Source organism: Capsicum annuum, chromosome 10 (genome assembly GCF_002878395.1).
Source record: "Capsicum annuum cultivar UCD-10X-F1 chromosome 10, UCD10Xv1.1, whole genome shotgun sequence".
NCBI classification, from domain to species: domain Eukaryota; kingdom Viridiplantae; phylum Streptophyta; class Magnoliopsida; order Solanales; family Solanaceae; genus Capsicum; species Capsicum annuum.
The window spans coordinates 97,492,450-97,497,953 of record NC_061120.1 but is presented as its reverse complement, the minus strand read 5'-3'; positions in this window follow the sequence as shown (position 1 = coordinate 97,497,953).

Below are 5,504 nucleotides of genomic sequence, written 5' to 3'. Positions count from 1 at the left end.
ACACTTTCAAGGTAATACATCATGCCAGAACAATTTCCATTAACTCGGGGAAAATAACTCCCTTTGTTTATTAATACACGGTGGAGGATCACTGACTCTCTTTGTTCATTAAATCAAACCATCATATTTCAAATACCTCTTTACATCATGCAATAGTTCAAGATTTGTTCAATTTAAAAATTTCACCTTTCTCATAACACAAAAGTAATTTTACACTATGGGTTAGGATCATAACCACTTTAAAAATCAAAAGTTTGGGAAAATCAAAATTCCCTAGTTCATTCACCATAGCATGCACCCACAAGTTTAAAACCATATTTAAAGCATGAATAATTATAATTAAATCATGGGAAATCATGTGGCATGGCAACATGACACTTTTGATACTTAAAAGCGCAAATTTCTACGTGAACTTAGGATATTTTGTTAGATATAATTCACTTTGGTGTATATTGTGATAAAATAGGTTTACAACAGTGTTTGATAAAGAAAGAAGAAAAAGACTTGAAAAGAACTATTCTGATCAGTATATAAGTCAGCTATTGAGTCGTGAACATCCAATATGACTCGTATGCTAAATCATATGCACAATAAAACTAAAAGACAACCTAAGAAGATAAGTATGGGGAATATAAGACTCAAGTATACAAGTCAGAAGCTAGGATACAAGACATACAATGTAGTCATAAGCATTATAAAACCTAAGATACTAGTCAAAATCTCAAAAGTATACGAGTCGAAAGTCTGAGTATGAGTTATATAGTGAAGCCATACACAAATCAATGTTCAAACTCGAAAAGACTAAAGGCCAGGTGGATACGAGTGAAGTAAACAAGTAGTACACTCAGGTATGACTTATAAGCAGACGTCTTACCTTTCCCAATTTTATTAGGACTTAAATGTTATTTTGAGATGCTATAAATACCCAAGGGTTTATCTTTAATTAGGTTACGATCTCTTATGCTTTTATACAATACTTTTACAATTCTTCTTGATATTTTAGGTTTTTATTCAATTGAAGACTTTGATGTTTATTTATCTTATTCTTGTGCAATTGATTTTATGTGTTCTTCATTGATAATCCTGGTTTATTACACAAACATGAGTGGCTAATCTCCATAACTAGGGTTTTGGGAACCCTAGCAGATTAGCTATGTAGAGAAAGTGTGATACTCATTTGTTCTAGGGTTTCTGTATGCATCTTAATATTTTTTATGATAATTAATCTCAAGTAGCTACAGTAGCTTGTGATATCCATTATTTGTTTCTATCCTCACTAGGGAGTTTGCGATTAGGAAAAAATGTTAAGACAGTGATTTAAGATTTCTACCTCCATCTTTAAGTCCCTACATCTCATCTAATCATTTTATCCCAAAAGGAAGGGTGATCTGAGGTCATAGAAGAAGAAAAAAGGCGACTCCCTGAGACTTAACTGGTAAAGGGTGAGATTTATTTTCACACCCACAAGGCAACTGATAATACCTTTTTTGTAGACTTTGTATGCAAAAATACAAAATAGTTAGGTTGATCACGAGAAATTTATAGAGTTGAGAAGTCGGGGGAACATAAGCCTAGTGTTCATCTATTATTGTCTAGAACTCAAAAGCACTCAAATATTTAGTTAATACATGCGATTGATACTAAAACCTCCCATTTACTTTCCTGTACTGCTTGTGGATTACATCAAGTAAAGCAATTGTTCACATTTTCCTTGTGGGATCAACCCCAACCTAGTTGGGATATAATATTTGCAATTGACCACATTGTACTTTTATTTGGAGTGTAGTTTTGGGCGACATTAAATTTTGGCATTGTTACTAAGAAAGATGGTTTGAGTAGTGGAACTGATGTGGTGAAGTTCACTGGTTTTTATTTTTTATTTTTAATTTGGCATATCTTTGTGTATGTTAAGTACTAGGAATAGAGGCAATCCCTTACTCCCTTTTGATCCAAAACTAGAGTGAATCTTTCAAACAGTGAGAACGATGTCAGGACAAGTTCATGATGGGGTTTACGACCCCCACCTGTGGATCCAAATGTGGCACTCCCGTGTGCTCTGTTAGATCTACCAAATATTCCAGACTAATAGACATATCAACTATTAGAGCATAAATGTAGAGAATTTAAAGAGACTAGACTTGCTGCAGAGGTAGATTTAGCTCAACAAGGTGGATTAGTCATGCCTATATAGATTGTTGATCTTCGAGTTCAGAGATTCAGAGCTTTATTTATTCTGGTATATCAACACTTAGACTTATATGAAGAGGATGATGAGGATTTGGGTTATGTTGATCCTACTGAGTTGGGAGTGATTGTTCCTTCTACTTTAGCACCTAATTTGATGTTTGATATCATTAGTTCTATGATCCAATTGTTGAATCTAAAGGGTGTATTCTCGAGAGAAACTAAGGATGACGCAAACATAAATCTTGTAAATTTTCTTGAGATCTGCATATCTTACACTATTTAAGGGGTTGATCAGGAAGCATTAAGATTAAGGTTTTTCCTATTTTCTTTGGTAGGTGAAGCATCACTATGGTTAGGGGAACTTCCAAGTAGATCTATCACTATTTGGCATGAGTTGAAGAAATAGTTTCTGAGTAGATTTTTCCCTCTTGTACAGGTGCTATAGTTGAAGAATGAAATTTACAATTTCAGAGAGTTACCTGTAGAGTCTATGTATGAGGCGTGATTTTAATTCAAGAAGAAGTTGTGTATGGTACCAAATCACAAAATCAAAGGGTCTAACTTGTTAGAAATCTTCTATATATCACTGAATGGTAGTTTGAAAGCCATGGTAGATACTATTTTAGAAGGAGCATTTATGCATCTTCATTGGGATACTGCGCAAGAAATGCTGGATGATATTGTTGTGACCAATAGAGGATGACATACTAGAGATTCAAAATATGGTTGTGGTACATATGATATTGGTGCAATAAACACTTATGGAGTAGGTAATGATATGATAGCACAAGACGTTGCACAAATTTGTATAGATATTGGGTTACTTATAAAGTAATTTGCAACAATCAGTACTGAGAAAGTAAATACAATAGTAGCACAAGGGTCTACTTCTAAACCATTTGAGATTGAATCTAAAGAAGAGGCAAAGTATCTTGATCATAGATTGGCAGATTTTTCGGCCCAAGGGCATGGGAATAAAGGTTGGAACCATTATAATGATAGATACAGAGATAGCAGTAGAGACAAATATGGTGATTAGAGTCATAAAATGACTATAAGGAGAAGAGTGACAAGTATATTCCACCAGGTAGTCGATATACAGAGTTCAGAATGGAGGTACATTTGTCTAAACTGGTCAAAGGGCAAGAAAGTCAAGAGAACTACCTGAAGGATATCAAAGAAGATCTGTCAGAATTAAACCAAAAAGTTGAGGTACATGCTACAGTAATTAAGCAGTTGGAGCAACAATTTGGTTAGATGTCAGCTATAATAAATCATAGATGGTCTGGGACTCTTCTAAGTAATATAATGGTAAACCCCAGAAATGATAGTCAATTCCATGCCATTACCACTTGGAGTGATAAAGTCATTATAGATCCACTTGTACCCACTTTTGATGATCAGAAGAATGATGATAATTTGATTAATGTAGGGAGTAGTAGCAAATAGAATGAAAGAGAAGAGAAGGCTACAGAGCCTGCGCTGAAGCCCATTCCAAAACCTCTTTCTCCTAATCCACAAAGGCTGAAAAAAAAGAAACAACAAGATGGTAAGTACCAAAATTTTTTATCTATGCTAAAAGAACTGTTAATCAATATACCGCTAGTTGAGGCATTGGAGCAAATGCTCAGATATGTGAAATTTATGAAGGATTTGATTACCAAGAAGAGATCAGTTAGTTATGAGCTAGTTGATAATGTTCATCATTGCAGTGTTATAGTGATCAATGATAGAGAGAAGAAGGATGTTGGTGCTTTCACTATACCTTGCACTATTAGATCTTTCAACTTTTTGTGTGCTTTATGTGATTTAGGTACTAGTATAAACCTCAATCCTTATGTTGTATTCAATAAATTAGGGTTGGAAGAGCCAAACCCCACCACATAAGACTAGTAATGGTAGAAGTATGAAAAAAGCCAGTTGGTAATTTATATGATGCATTGATGTAGGTGGATTCTTTTATTTTTCCTGTTGATTTTGTGGTCTTAGATTGTGAAGTGGACTTTTAAGTTCCAATTATTCTTTGAAGACTATTTTTGGATACTGGAGGACATTGATTGATCTAGAGTTGGGACATCTAATGCTGAGATTGAATGATAAACAGGTGATATTAAATATATGCAAATTAATGAGGCAACCTGATGAATTGAGAGTGATATATGTTATTAATGTGTATGATGAGGAGGTAGATTCATTCAATGAAATTAATTTAATGACTCTTTGGGATAATGGTTCTGATACGATTATTCCTATTGAAGAAAGACTAGGTGTTGAAGAACTTGCAACTGTGATCATGAATTTAAACTCTGATGGTATTGAGGAGTATGAGGAGTCATTAAGTGTAATGTATGGTAATGGTTCTTATAATTTTAAACCAAAGTATCTTGATTTAGACTTAACGAAAAGAATAACTCAACCTGCTTTCTGATCCATTGAGGAACCACCTGTGTTAGAGTTGAAGGCCCTCCCATCTACTTACAATATGTATTTTTGGGGGCCAACAACACTTTTCTAGTTAGTATTGCAGCCGATCTGAGATAGTCAGAAGTAGAAGAATTATTTCAAGTTTTGTAGAATTTTAAAAAGGCTATTAGATGGTCCATTACAGATATTGTGGGTATTCAACCTAGTTTGTGTACTCATAAAATACAACTTGAGCCTAATTATGTTCCATTTATTTAAAATTAGCATCAAATTAATCCTCCTATTTAGGAGGTGGTTAAGAAAGAAATAATCAACTAGTTAGATGTTGGAATAGTATTTCCCATTAATGATAGCAAGTGGGTTAGTTTGGAACAATGCATTTTGAAAAAAGGCAGAACAATTGTCATGCCAACAAGAAGAATGAGATAGTTCCTATGAGGCCAATTACTAGATGGAGAGTATGCATGGATATACAAAATTGAATGCATGGACTCAGAAGAACCATTTTCCCATGTTGTCATGGATTAGATGTTAGATAGGTTAGCAGGCAAAAGATGGTACTATTTTCTTGATGGATACTCAGGCTCCAATCAGATCACTATTGCACCTGAGGACCAAGAAAAAATGACTTTTACATGTCCTTGTGGGACATTTGCGTTCAAATGGATGTTATTCGATCTATGCAACACCCCATCCATATTTCAGAGATGTATGATGTCTATTTTCTCTAATATAGTTAAAGACACCATTAAAGTTTTTATGGATAATTTTTTAGTTATTAGTGTCTCTTTTGATGACTATCTCATGCATATGGCTAAGGCTCTGTAATGGTTTAAAGAATGCAACTTGGTACTTAATTAGGAAAAGTGTTATTTAATGGTCAAAGAAGGAGT